The sequence below is a fragment of the Vicugna pacos genome, chromosome 24 (assembly GCF_048564905.1).
Source record: "Vicugna pacos chromosome 24, VicPac4, whole genome shotgun sequence".
Taxonomy (NCBI): Eukaryota; Metazoa; Chordata; class Mammalia; order Artiodactyla; family Camelidae; genus Vicugna; species Vicugna pacos.
The window spans coordinates 18,404,720-18,420,176 of NC_133010.1; the positions used below are offsets into that span (position 1 = coordinate 18,404,720).

General features: G+C 41.5%; 1 long non-coding RNA gene across 4 annotated transcripts in view; it reads left to right on the top strand.

Moving 5' to 3' along the window:
• Positions 1-10,302: 10,302 nt before the first annotated feature.
• LOC140688905 (uncharacterized) overlaps positions 10,303-15,457 on the top strand; it is a 31,815-nt gene continuing 26,660 nt past the window's right edge. For all 4 annotated transcript variants that reach the window (XR_012063742.1, XR_012063741.1, XR_012063743.1 and 1 more), the window contains exon 1: positions 10,303-10,552. This is a non-coding gene — a long non-coding RNA (uncharacterized lncRNA). The remainder of the gene's footprint in view (positions 10,553-15,457) is intronic.

Sequence of the window (15,457 nt, forward strand, 5' to 3'; positions counted from 1 at the left end):
AACCAATAACCAACTGATAAGCTCAGAGGAGATTAAGCCTACACCAGGGACACTCATCCTTATCCCACTGTGCTAGTCGGTGCTATTGAAGGGAAACTCCAAATGCAGTCTGGTAGCCTGGTCATATAAAACAGAAAAATAGTTTGAACTCTGTTTTTTAGGCAGCATAAAATTCTGTAATGTGTTGATAAAAGATAAAAGGAAACAAAACTGAGTCCTTCTGAGAGGCTGGCAGACAACTCTGCATATAATAATAACATCAAGTTTCAGATAAACTAAATGTGTATCTAGCAGTACTTACATATAAAATGATGAGCCCTCAACTTCCCTACCTAACGTACATTTTCTAACACCTTCTCCCAATGTCCAGCAACAAAAGCGAAAGCATAATTTCATACAGTATTTATCTCATCTTTAACACATATATAATAATAAAAACAAGTGCTTACATACACTTACTATGTGCTAGATACTGTTTTAAAGCACCTATTTACACATTTAACCCTCCGAACAACATTATAAGGTAGACACTGTTATTAGCATCCCGATTTTATAGATGGGAAAACTAAAGCATAGAGAAGATTTAGTAACATATTTCAGGCCACAGGGCTTAGAGAACAAAGCTAGAATTTGAATGTAAGCTGTCCACCTCCAGAACTGTGACCTTAATCATGACAATCCACACTCTGGATTTACATATATATAGATTACATATTACATACGTATCTTCATCTATAATCACCCAAAAGATCCCTCTTTCAGGACAATTTCAGCGGGTAAGAACAGTAAATAAATTTGCAGGTCATCTGTTATCCTCTGTGATTTGGATGATAATGTGCCAATCCTTTTAGATTCCTGAACACAGACTCAGTTTATGTCATTATGTCCGACACCCCTTCCAAACTAGCTGGGATTTTAACCTTTGGTTCAATGAGTAAAATTTCTATTGTGGAATTTCAGGCAGCTTCAAGTATGTAGGCAAGTCTAAAGAGGGTGAAGCCTCCATTCATGGCAGCTCCACTGGTTCCTGAAATTGCTCTGGGTGGGCAGTTACCTATGCTCTGGATGCCTTAGGCTGTCCCCACCTGAGATCTCCCACCACCCAAGCACCCTTTCCAGTTATTTTCTTGGGGGTTTTTGTTCTCAACTCCACATTTGCCTCTTTATGCTTCAATTCCCTTATCTGTAAAATGGGCTAAAATACCTATAACATAGGATCTTTGTGAGAATTAAATAACATACGTAAAGCTCTCAGAGGCTGATATAGAGAAATTGGCAAGTCTTTGTTGTTACTGTCCTAGTCAACCCTAATGAAGATGTATTTTCTCCCTTGTTTTGAATTTTACGTAATGGTTCCAAGTGGTCATTCTCTTTCTGTGGATTGTTCTATCCATCTCAAGACAGAGCATAGACAACTTCAGTTACTGATTGTTATGGATTGAGTTCTGTCCCCCTAAAAGACATGTTGAAGTCCTAACTGCTAGAACCTGTGAATGTGGCCTTATTTGGAAATAGGGTCTTTGCAGATGTAATGGAGTTAAAATGAGGTCATACCGGATGAGGATGGACCGTAATCCAATATAATTAGTGTACTTATGACAAGAAAACATACACATACACACACCACGGAGACTGATGTGTGACAATGGAGGCAGAGATTGGAGTGATGCAACCACAAGCCAAAGAATGTCTGCGATTTCCAGTAACCAGAATCTAGGAAGATCAAGGAAGGACCCTCCCTTAGAGCCTTCAGCGAGAGCACAGCCCTGCAGACTCCTTGACGTCAGATGTCTAGCCTCCAGAATGATGAAAATACAAACGTCTGGTGTTTTAAGCCAATTAGTTTGTGGTACTTTGTCACACCAACCCTAGAAAAGTAATACACGGATCCTGGCTTTTCACATACGCTCCATGAGTCTTCCTTCTCTAATTTCCCTCCTCAAACCATGTCTCTCATAGAAGTCCTGCTCATTTTCTTGTGCATGAACTTCCCCTTGTCTTATGCAATATCCAAGGAAATGTTTAGTCACAGTGGTGTCAAAAACTGCCCTGTTTTAATTTGTTAACATTATAACCACAAAATATGATCGTGCAACAAAAGCATGACACAGAACACACTGAACGTCTTTTATTTAACTCTGTCAGTGTTAGGGAGCAATCTGTTATCACTGGAATCAGATGCCAATCTTGTTCTTCTGGGTTATCATGAATCCTCATTTGGCTCTGACCAGTCATAATCTTGATGTCCTAATATTCTTTCAACTGGGAGACTGATAAAGAAACCACTGTCATTTCACCAACTGATTATTCAATTCCACATTCTTAAATTTCATTTTTTTCCAGCTTCTCTGAGTTAAACATTACATTTTATTTCAGCTAAATCACCCCTGTAATAGGCTGAATCTTATTCTGTTAGAGATTTTGATGACTTCTCCATAGAAGGAACATAAAACAGTGTCTAGCATATATACATTTTTACAGTTTAATTCTGGGCTCCCAAAAGATAAATTGTGAACCAAATGGGGAAAGAGATATGAATAAATAATACCAGCTGAACAGACTAAAATATGTAGGAAAAGTTAAGCCCTTCTCAGTAAATGTCAAGTATGAAATTGTTTTATATAATTTTATTCATTGGACCTAACGTACTCCCACAAGATTTCATTTGATTTTCAGAGATTGATACCATTATGTTCTGCATTCCAAGTATGATATCAAAACATTTCCAGTGCCAGACTACAGTTTCCTGCACTGTGATGCAGAAGTTGCTCTAACAATGGAACAGAGTGAAACCTAGGCTTAAGCTAGACTCTCCCCAGCACTAGTCACCGTGAGTCACTGTGGACTGGTTATGTGTGGGTAATCACTGAGTGAGGACCAAGGCCATAGAAGTAGTCTCCACTCCTAGAGTCGATCAGACCAAGGAAGCTCAGTGTAAAAGCAGAAGAATCAGTCCTAATTTTCAATGGCTATTGCCCCAGCTGGGGCTGACTGGAGAGAGCACAGCAGCCAAGCTGACCCCACACGTAGGCAGATGTGGCAGTGATTGCTCACCAAATCATTTACCTTTTCCTCCTAGACACACAGCCAGACCATCTCAGCCTCTCTTGTAATGAGATGTGGTCAGGTGAACTGAGTTCTGGACACTGGAATGTGGATCAAAGTGGTGTACTCCACCTTCAGGAATGGGTTACAAAACTGCCCATGCAATCCTTCCTATTCTCTCTTTTCCTTCAACCACCAGCCAGACTTAGAGGATTCAGGGGAAGACTCCAAGGCCCTGCAGCAGAAGCCAGGAAACTTTTTCTATAAAAGGTGAGAAAGTAAATGATTTAAGCTTTGGGGGCTCTAGTTTCTGTCATGTCTACTCAACCCTGCCATTGCAGCAGGACAGCATCCATCCATAAGTGAATGTCTGTGTTCCAATAAATCTTAACTTACAAAAAAAGAGGTTGGATTTAGCCAGAGGCCATAGTTTTCCAAACCTTGCCCCAGGGGACCCACTAAGTGGGAGGACCTTGGGTTCCTGAATAACTGTGTAGATTAGACCATTCCTTCCCATGTGTTGACCTCACTGGCTGGAGCAGGAATAATGGGTTGTCATGGGGTTCTGCTCATGGTATTCACTCAGGAACCCACACCAACAGAGGCGTCATATTAGCAGGCTATTCACAACCCCCCTACTGTTGAAAGGGAGTACTTGAAATTGCTCCTTTCCTAAAGCTTCCTCTTAGAAGGGGTATGTGTCATTCACATTATTTTATTAACTAAGTCAAGATGTACGTGACTACACCTAACTTCAAAACGAAGGCAAAAAAGAAAAAAATGAAGAGGTGACCCAACCATATGCCCAAGAGAAGGCGAGAATACAACTACTTGTGAATGGCACTAGTGATACTATAGAACGCTAAACAAAGTTATCAGTCATTCACATCCTAAGTGCATGATAAGCTTAATCAGATTGCTATCCTCCTAAGGCTGATGGTTGACCTTCTAAGGAAAACTGAAAGGTGGTATTATAACTCAGGCCTCTATTGATGGAGTAGGCTTGGATTAGATGATCAGGTCAGAGTTTTTAGAAAGCAGAATTGTAACAAGGGAAACAGGAGCTAGCAAGGAGCTATGGCTAGAAGGAGAGAAGACCAAGGGATCCCAGAGACAATGCTGCATCCAATCCATCCTTTTCTCTTCCCTTTCAGATAATTAAACTGGCCCATTTACAAATGATTCTCACTTAGGTTGTGCCATAAGAGATCACCAATACTTAACCACCTTTTACCTATAAATACAGCTTCATGTGGTCAAACCCAATATATTTTAAATGTCACTAATATGTACTTTGAAAAATAGAATAGCATAAAACAGTTATTTATGTTATTTTCATGGAGTTGGAGGGTTATATCCAAAAATGCGCTCAGAAAATAAAATATTTCCTAGATTGTATAACCAGAGTTAGTCACTGAACATACTCATAAAAGGAGCAAGACTGACTACATTCCTGTCTCAACACCTCATTTCTAAACCTAAGGAAGAGAGAACATATACATTGAGCTCCAACTATCTGAGGGGCTTAGAGCCAAGGTCACAGATGAGCTGAAATGCAGATTAAGGGTCTGGCTGGCCCCCAGGCAGCCCCAAGGATCTTTCTGTCTAGAAGAATGGAGCCTGTAACGGAGCACAGATGGAGAGAAGCTGAAATTGATGTGGCAATATAGGGTTAGCTCTGAGCCCAGCCTGCAGGACAGGTCTGAGCCCTGCAGAGGATGCAGGCAGAAGCTGGAGGGGATGTTTTCTTGAAGACCTTTATGAGACATAAGACTTAAGTGGTAAGTCTTCAGAGTCATTGGGATTTTGTGCCTTCTGGGTAGTGGGAACAGGGCAAGAGCACCTGAAGTAGGTTGTCTGCTTGCCAGGCAGCAACAAGTAGAGGCTTGTGAGAAGATTGTTCATAAGCCCAGGTAAAATAACCTCCTCAGGAAGCTCAGAAAAAACAGAGGAAGAACGAGAAAAGAGGGGAGGGCCGATGTCCTTGAACTGTGCAGATGGGGGCAACTGGCCAGAGAAATGTGGGCATTTCTTACAAAGTGTGTTAGTTAGGTATCTCCAGAGAAACAGAATCAATAGCGTGTGTGGGTATTTATGTTTGTATAACGATATTTATTATAAGGAATTGCCTCATGCAATTATGGAGACTAGCAAGTCCTAAGATATGTAGGGTGAGCCAGCAAGCTGGAGACCCAGGAAGGTCATAGTGTAGTTCCAGTCTGAAGACCAGTAGGCTTGAGATGAGGAAGAGCCAATGTTTCAGTTCAAGTTAAAGGGCAGCAGAAAACCAATGTCCCAGTTCAAAGGCCATCAGGCAAGAAGAGTTTTCTGTCATGGGAAGTTCAGCCTCTTCGTTCTATTTAGGCCTTCAACTGATTGGACAAGGCCCACCCATGCAGGGGGGGCAATCTGCTTCACTTACTCTACTGATTTAGATGTTAAGCTCATCTAAGTCACCTTTGCAGAAATACTGAGAATAATGTTTGGCCAAATATCTGGGCACCCTGTGGCCTAATCAAGTTGTTATAAAATTAACCATCACACAAAGTAACTTCATGTATTCACATATTAATGATTTGCTACTTTGGAGAATCTTCCCAACAACTTCTGAGTTAAATATACTGAGGTAAGTCAAGAGGTTAAGTGGATTATTTGAGGTCACATAGTGAAGGGGCCAAGACTTGAATTCATGACTTCATGCATCAGTTGTTTCTAACAGTTTCCAGCACAAAGATTCCTTTTTAATAGCAACAAAATACCATAATTTTGTTCAAATCTTGATTCAAGAAAATTAACTATTAAGAAACAAATTTTTAAAAATGGGGAAAACTGAATATAATCTGGGCTTTAGGTGATATTAAGAAATCATTATAAATAGTTTTAGGAGCAATAGGACAAGGTTATGTAAAAATAAAAATCATAGAGAGACCATTACATGATAGTGTTTTTGTGTGAGAGAATACATCATAAGTAAAGCTTTAAAAAAAAAAACTGAGTTCTTCCAGGCAGAGCTCCAGTACAGCATGATAGCTGGTGTCCATGGCACACCCTTCAGAAATATTGAATATTGACCTTTCCTCAATACGTTGACTTCACTCTGAGCCAGGTTCTCCACACATGATGATAATAAGATGGCTGCAGAAGCCCTAGCTGTCACAGTCTCTGAGATTTAGGTTCAGCAGGGAAGAAAATGTTCAGCTTCCTTACAGTCTCCCCAAAACCCTGGGCCTTGCTCTCATTGGACTTAGCTAGGTCACTTGCCTTTATCTGAACCAATCAATTATAGCTAGGAGGTTTAAACCTAGAGCTAAAAAATAAAGTCAAACCCATGCCATATGACATAGGCTAATACTAGGGAAGAGGTGTTTGCCCAAATAAATGTGTGGTGCTATTAATAAGTCAGAACAGAAAATGAATAGCCAAAATCCTAATCTTCTCTCCCATGTCCTCCTAAGTAGGACTGACTCAGGTGTGCTAGTCCTGAGTTTTCAGGTGACAAGGAAAGTTAGCCCTTCAAGGATGAAATGTTTCCTAAAGACATGGAAATCTTGTAAAATACTGACTCAGGACAGTGGTCCAATCTTGTATTCTACTATTCCCTTATTCTAGACAAGTTAATTAATGGTTTATTTTATAGTCTATGTCTGAGACTTTCTTGTCTTCACTTGCGTGAAGTCCCTTCACTCAAAATGCCCTCCCTCCCACCCTCTCTCATCTCATGTCTGCTCAGATGCCACTTTGTTCACAAAGGTTTCTCTGAGCTCATCCCCTCACAGATCTCCCCATCCAACCTGATCCAACCTCTTTTGAACCCCTACAGTGCTGCGTCTCTCTCTTAGGAGATGTCTACTCTTCCTGTGAACTCATGGGATGCACAGCTAACTGTGTTATCAGCTTATTCTCCCTTCTAGACTATAAACACTCTGATGTAAGCCTGTTTTTATTCATCTTTGTATGTCCTGGCACCAACTCATTGTCAGCACTGAACATTTACTAAATTCCACTTCACTCAGTCTCCAGAGATACGTCAATTCTCACAATGATTTCAACCACCATTAAAATAGATCAAGATGTTCTATTTCTTAATCTGAACGGCAGGTGCAAGAGCATCCCTTTATTATCATCATCATTATTCACTCTTCAATATGTAATTTATTTTAAAAATCAATCAGGAAAAACAAAGCCTGCATTCTCATGGATTCTTCACCATCTACACATCACTTTCCTACATGACAAGCTGCTTAAATTGTAGAGGGCTCCATGTACACCATGCCCTGGCTTTAATTCTGCTCTGGATCCCTCATATGCTTCCTAGAGCTCAGTCACTGCTACCTTAAGAAAGCACTAGTTGAAACTTGATGCCTATAATTCTTAATTACAATTGTATTGCTGGCTTTATGTGCATCTCTGCTCATTTAAACTCAATGCTGACTGACAAATTGTGCCCGTCCGCCTATTCGACAGTAATTTAGTCAGGCAACCTGCAGCTTGCACCAGATTGATGAGCATCTGTTTGATCTGTTTGGGGATGTATTGCTGTTTTCTTGGTGTAGGCGGCTTTGTGCTGCCACTGAATGGATGGATGGTTTTGTCTCCTCCAGTGACATTGTGGACACTCTGGATGGCCTTCCTTGTAACTCCAAATGCACATTTCAAAAAAATCAATCACCCTCCATCCCAGACATGGCATCAGAGAGAAGAGTAGGATGGCATGGCTCATCAGACTTAAACTCACATTGCTGCTTTTCAGGCCAGTGAACGTTCAGGTTGATACCCAAAAGGTGGCTCTCTTTAACAACCCCAAATCCATTTAACTGTGACACATGGTGATCTCTCTCCAAACAACTTCATGCTAATAAAGCTGCCTTTCAGTGGCATAACCCTACTCATAACAATACAAAAAAAATACAATACAAAACAAAATATGATCCTGAACCACCCACTCTTCCCCTGCCATATCCCATGGCTTTCAGCTTCTTAACCATGGTAAGTTTCTGAGTTATTATCTGAATCTCTTCAAGCTGTGAAGAGATCTCCCTCCCCCATGACTTACACTTTATTATTTTTCTGGTTCAGGTTTTTCATGGTCCCTGTAGCGTGAATGAAGAGTTAAGGAAAAGTGTCCCTAAGGAATAAGCAACTACTTTATTGAGATATAATTCATATAACATGCAATTCACCCATTTTAAATGTATAATTTAAATGGGTTTTGCTATACTGCAGTATTAATTTTTTAACTTCTGGTGAAATATATATAATGTACAATTCACCCTTTTAACCAATTTTAAGTATACAATTCAGTGTCATTTAGTACATCTGCAGTACTATGCAACCATCATCACTATTTATAGCAATATGGGTGGACCTGAAGATTGTCATTCTAAGTGAAGTGGGCAGGAAAGAGAAAGAAAAATGGCATATGACATCATTTTTATGAGGAATCTAAAATAATAATAATAAGGACACAAATGAACTACTTATTATTTATAACTTAAATGATTGATTTCTTGAATAATTGTAAAGTGTATTTGACTGTCCCTAATGATTGGATTACCACATTCTGTTGATTCTTATTTTGTAGTTGGCTTTACTCCTTTGATAACTATGGATGTTTAAAAAGGTAAAGCTCTAATCTGTTCTTAGAAACAATGATCAGTACATACATGTAAACTAAAAAAATGTGCAGTAATTGTTTATATGTATTTACATGCAATATAATGTGTATGTACAGTCGAACTGTAATAATTTTACCTAATAAAACTGAAAATGGAAAAAAAGAATAAAATTTAATGTTTTTTAAAAGAATTAAAAGGATATTGTTTAAAGTTCCAATGATCTGACCCAAATAATTCCTGCAGGCCCATTTCACAGGGTATCCTTCCAAATACCTGAAACTAAGCCTTGGGGTTTACTCATTTCCCAAGTGTCAAAAACATGTGCCTTCTCCCAGCTTAGAATTCCCTTTCCCCCACTTAATTGACTTTCAAAACAGCTGTTCTGTGAGGCCATCCCTGTTTCTTCTCCCTTACCCAGTCAGAGTTCACTTCTAAATTCTCACATTGGCCACCTTTATGTAGCGCTTTCCATCTTCCCACTAATTTCTGTAACAGGCAAGTTGATTGGGTCAGTTACCGTGACAGGCACTGGGAGACGCAGAATCTGGTAAGGAGAACAAAGCAGAGGAAGCTGGGGTGGCGGGCGTGCGGGCTCAGGAAGCGAGCGGTGAAGTCAGGACACCTGGGCTCAGGTGGGACCCTCCAGGTACTGGTTGCCCGGTAACCACCAGCTCCCTGGGTAAGGGCCCCCACCAGTCGCCATCGTGTTGACTAAGAGCCTGGAGGGTGAGCTCTTCCATACCCATGGCCCCTCCCCACCTTGCCAATGACCAATTCTGGGATAAAAAGCCCAGCTTCTTGGCCCCAGAGGGACAACTTCTCGTCAGAGTTAGGCTCCAGAGTCCCTGTCCCCAGCCCTCCCCAAGCAGCAGGTCAGGGCTGAATTTGACCTGAGAAGACACTTTCTTCAGCTCCTTCCGTCCGTCTCCTGCCACCCTGTCTCCTCTAAAGTTTTAAGTTTTGCTAAAGAGCACACCCTGAATAAACACACGCACCTGAAGCCCCGCTCACCATTCGGCCTTGCACGGGGGTCTGCAGGAGCGGGGGCCTCTTCCCTTCATCTCTGAGGCGGGATGACGCCGTCTCCCCGGGCAGTGACGGAGGAGCGTGGCAGCTGGCAGCGGTCAGCTGGCAGCGGTCAGCTGGCGGTCTGGGAACTGACAGGCGCCCAGGAAACGCCGCTGGAACCTGGCCCTTAGCCCCTAAGGCAGGCATCCCGGGGGGCAGACAGCAAACTATCACCTTCGTGAAAATTCTACCAGAGGCGCGGGTGCTGTGCTCTGCCTGGAAGAGCTTCCAGTGATAGTAACTCCGCCTCAGACACCCCAGGTCCCGTCTGCCGCGTCTCAGCGACTCCATTTGAAACCGTGGGTAAAACCCACTTCACCTGCCTTCACTTATCAAGGTCGTTTTCAGACTGGTCTGTCCCTCAGGCGGCAGTGACCTAAACAAAGCCGTTGGCCCAGGTTGTTTGCTAGAGCTTCTCCTCAGCTGCGCCTAGTTCCAGCAGCGCCTAGTTCCAGCAGCGCCTAGTTCCAGCTGAGCCGGTTGAGACCGGATAGGACCGCCTACCCTCCCAATGGGCATGCGCGAGCGTCTGCTCAGCACCGCCTTGAACGTGCAGACGCCGGAAGCCCAGTTACTCCTGCACGGAAGGAAGATTCCCGCCTTTTCCCTGCCCTCTTTCCCGCGGTAGCCACACCTCAGACCTCCCGCCTGCTTTATTCTTTATCCCGTGAATAACCCAGCTCCTTGCCTTGGGGAAGGCGGATTTGAGATTTGGTCTGCCCTCTCCTTGGCTGCCTTGTGGATACACCACTGCTTTGCTGCAGACCTCGGCGTCTCAGCGTCCTGTGTGCTTGCTGCGCGTCAGACAAGAGGAACCTGGTTCGGTAATACAGTCATTATCCTACCCTTATTGTTGTCTGTGAGCATCTCTCTCTTGATTTTCTCTTAAATTATCTTTAGTTATTCCTGTGTGACCTCCAAGAAACTAGGCACCCCGTGGTTGGTCAGTGAGCGCTGGTTGGGTAAACACGGAAATCATCTGGTGAGGGAAACGCAGGCCTAGTTTCAACATGCATCCTCCTAGAAAGGAGGATGGTGAGCGTCCCGATAAAATGGACGCAGTGGAGAGGAGCCGGGTGCTGTTCTGAGCATTTAGGGCCCAGAGGAGAGAGACGGACTATGGTCATGTAAGGCTTCAGAGGATATATTCTCATTTGTTTCATCATTTACTCTTATCCAGCCCTGTACGTGCGGCTGTGACTAATGGGTCCGCCCAGTCTTTGTCTACTTATATTGTGGTCCTAAATCCCTGAGGATTCTGCTTGCTTAGAATTGAAACTCCTGCCCAGACATTTTAATTTGCAAGTAGATAAAAGATCTTCTTAAAGCTCAACCAAGAGCATTTCCTCTTTACCTTCCTATGACTTCCATCCCAAAGTATACAATGCAAGAAACAGAATAGTAATAAAGTCAAACATCACCAGATGGTTTTCCAGTCCTGGCTATCTAAATACCATGTCATCTGTGTTACATAATTCTTACAGAAAGCACGCTGCTGTAATTGTGCAGTGCAGATCATGACAGACTGCTCAGTTTTTTGCCATCATTTTCTTCCGTGTTGTCTCCGCTCTGAACGCAGGGAAACTAATTATGTCCAGGTGGGGTCCCTGTGTAAGTATGTGTGTGAACTCCAGAGGGGCCTGCATATATATAAAACAGTTTCGTTGGAGTGTTCTAGCTTTGAAAACTTGCTCTCTTGGCCCTTTTTAACAAGTGCTCACTTCTCTCTAAATATTCCCCCATCCCCATGCTAACTAATGGCTAATAGAATTTCTGCAGGAAAGAAATGGGCTCTGGGAAGGAAGGGGATGTTCTCAGGTTCCATTGTAGATTGCAGGCTACAAGATTCTTTACTGTCTCTCTGGAAACCTATCTTTATAGCACATGAGCTCATTCCTTAAATCATCATCCTCATAGACAGTGCTGAGATGATTTAAGGAATGAAGCTTCACTTCAAAACTAGAATAGAAAATTACACTTGTTAAGAAGATACATTCTCTTATCAAAAGTAACTGGAATTCTGATGATGGATGATGCTGATGGTTGTGCAACAGTGTGAATGTCCTTAATGTCACTAAACTGTAGACTTAAAATTTACCACGTGAACCGTTTTTAAGTATATTTACCATAATGAAGAAAAAGTGACCGGTTCTGTTTTAACCTCAGGAGATGGAGTCAGTAGGAATTAGAGTAATATGCCAATTTCAGGGCAGTAATATTTGCAGCATCCTTCCATTCTGTTGATTACTTCAGAGATTATCATCTTACATTGGTATAGAATTGTTTTATAGTTGGCAAAGCACTTTTATATATACTCTGTCCTATTGGTCCCTCTCTGTGTGTACAAAACAAGAGGTTTTATCAGCATATTGCAAATGAGGGTTATTGCAGTTATCTTCGCTGAATAACAAATTACTCCAAAACCTAGTGGCTTGAGAAGAACACTCACTCACTTTACTTGCCCGTCTGCAGTTATGGGCAGTGCTTGGCAGGGTTGGCCATCTCTTTCTCTCATAGCATTAGCTGGGGTGGCTCAGTGAGGACTAGAGCATCTACTCCCAAGAATAGTTGGTGCTGGTATGTTGGTTAAGAGTTCTTGTCCACATGGGCCCCTCTGCCATGCTGCTTGGGCTTCCTGCAGCATGGTGGCTAGATTTCAAAAGCAGGTGTTCCAAAAGACAGGATGTGGAATCGCCCAGTCTAAGGCTTGGGTCCACAAACCAGCATATCATCACTTGAGCTGTATTCTATAGGTCAAAGCAGTCACAGAGCCCACCAGTATTCAAGGGGAGCGGACATGGACGCAGCCTCTGAAAGAGAAGGACATCAGCTGATTTGTGGCCATCTTTAATCTGCCACAGGATGTCAAGGCTTAGAGTGGGTTGGCCATGGTTACTCAGCTAGTAAGTGAGACTGTTTACTTTCTTCACCAAACTCTTTTGGGTTGGTGTGAGTATTCGAGCACCAAAATCTAAGTCACTTGAAATTATTTCTTTCCCTTGAAGCCAGTGGATAATCATACTTAAATCCACTCTCTCTTCAAGTAAGAATACAGAAGTGATTTCTTAAGAATAATTTTTTAAACTATAAAATGTTTTGAAGCACATCACTTCTGAGTCTAAAATCTAGGTATATACATGAAATCCTTAATTTAGTTTCTGCCAATGATTTAAACACCATATCACCACCAAAGTGCATATAAATGCAATATAATGTGTCCTAAATCTAAGCAATTTTAAAAACCAAAATGTTGTGTTTATCAAACTATCTCAAGTAGGGAGGGAATTCATTTGTTACCTAAAAATCTCAAAGATTAGAAATGTTCTTTTATAGTTAAGATATATTTTCCGTGGTATGAAGCTCCCATTTTAAGGTGAAGCTCTACAGGTGAAATAACCACTTTGCTTTGAGCAATTTTGCCTTCCAGCCAATTTGCAGGAAGAAACTATTCCACCAAGTGGGAGATACTGACCTATGAGTGCTTCGTGTTGACAAATGAGGTTGTTAAGCGGTAGAGGCTTGGGAAAACGTCCTTCACAATGGAGAGACCTGGCTGTCACCACCTTAACCAAGTGATGGACTTCTGTATCCACATCTCTAATAGTGGGACAAGCTGACGTTAAGTGCCTCTCAGCATGATACAGTAGGAAGTACACAGTCCCACCTGTAAAATGTTCTTGCCAACAATGTTTAACTTGACTCGAATCAGCCTAAAGACCCAAGTTTCAGTAAGCCTTTCTCAACTGGGGTTCCCCAACTGAACCATAGATCACAGAAAATGAGTTGAATGATGATTTACTCGATTCTCCCAAGAATGGAACATAACTAGTACCCATTCTAGATGCACAGGATAGAACTTTGTTAAGTAAAACAGGTACCTTAAGACAATACAACCCAGTTCTCTTATGGATCTTTAGTTGTGAAGATAAATGATGTCAGACAAATCCAGAATGTGAGACATTCTACAAAACAGATCACCTAATTTCTTCAAAAAAAAATTATAAAATTATGGTCATTAATTAAAGGAAACTAATGACTTCACCTCACAGTAGATGATTTTTGCCCATTTTTCACCTTCACCTACAAAGATTCATACAGGGACTCTCTGTAGCAAGTTTCATTTTGCTCAGCATAGTATCTGAGCTTCACCCAAGCTGTTGCATAATTCAGTTTCTCTCCTTTATATTACTGTGTCATATTCCTTTGTACAAATATTCCACAGTGTGTTAATCCATTTTCCTATTGATGGACACGTGGGACAGTTCTGGTTTGGAGAAATGAGTCATCGAGTTACTACAAGCATTCTTGTAGAGGTATTTTAGCGTCATTTGCAATCATTTCCCTTGAGTATATACTGAAGATTAGAGTTGCTAGATCATAAAGTCAGTATATGTTGAAATTTATTAGGTACTGGTAAACAGTTTTCCTCCGTGTTTGAACCAGTTTACACTTCCAACCCAAAATCTTTGAGTCCCAGTCATTTTAAATCCTCACCCCTTCTGAGGGATGTTGAGGAGGAGATATTGTCAGGGAAAGGGCATGAGGAAACCTTCTTCGGGGGTGATGGAAACATTCTATTTTTCGTTCTGGCTACTGCTTCCATAGGGTTGTATTTATGTAACAAAAAAATTTATCAAGGTCTAAAACCACTATAAAAGTCTAATTTTTAAAAATTCATCAAGATATACATTTAAGATTTGTATACTTTGAATGTAGGTTCTATCTCAGCGAGAGAAGAGAGCAGGAGACTAATAAGATCTAACAACCAAATTTATGGGTAAGTCTTGATTGGCTCCTGGTTCAAAACAAAAGACAGTTATCTAAGGTAGTTTGGAGTCAATTGGAGAAGTTTTAATATGGACTGATCATTAAATGTTATTAGGAAATTAATTTTCTTAGGTGTAATGATTATATCATGGTTATGTTGAAGAATGTCCTTATTAGGAAATGCCTGCTGGGGTATTTAGAGAGGTGAGTTGTCATGATGTCTGTGACTTACTTTCAGATGATTCAGCAAAAGGTATAAGAGTGTGTGTGTGCATGCATATGAGAGAGAGAATGTATATACATAGACATAGAGATAAAGATAAAACAAATATGGAAAAAAAGGAAACCATTGTTGAATCTGAGTAGTGGATATAAACATCTGTTATTTTTTCAAACTTTCTGAATATTTAAAATCCTTTATAGTAAAAATTTGTCTGGGTTGGAGGGAAGATATAGAGACCTCAATGACCAGCTTAAAATGCAAGGTAATTAAGAGAAGACCCTAGCATGAAATCTAGGACTCTTGACTCCTAACTCTGTGCCATCCTTTGCATTGTGCTTTCTGTGTTACAAACCGATTATTAAATTTCAATATGCCTTTTTAAATTAATTTCCTTCTGCAAAGTACTCCCAATGGTCTAACTAGGCAGCACAAAGACACCCCCATATTTCTCTTATAAATAAATTGAACTTGCATGCTGCATGCAAACTCACACCTCCCTCCACAGCACTCTCTCCCTCCACCCACTCCTACTACCTTCCTTCCTCCCTCTGCCATCCCCTCTCTCCATCTTTCCAGTTACACAGCCACTCCATCCGTGCCCACATTCCCTTCTAAATGCAAAAGCTAAATTGAAAGCTGAGTGGCCCTGGCAGCCCACAAAGCCCTGTGATTCCTACCCTCTCCACGCCCCCAGGGCAGAAGGGGGACTGGGTAAATGCACCACTTCTGTTTGAGGTTC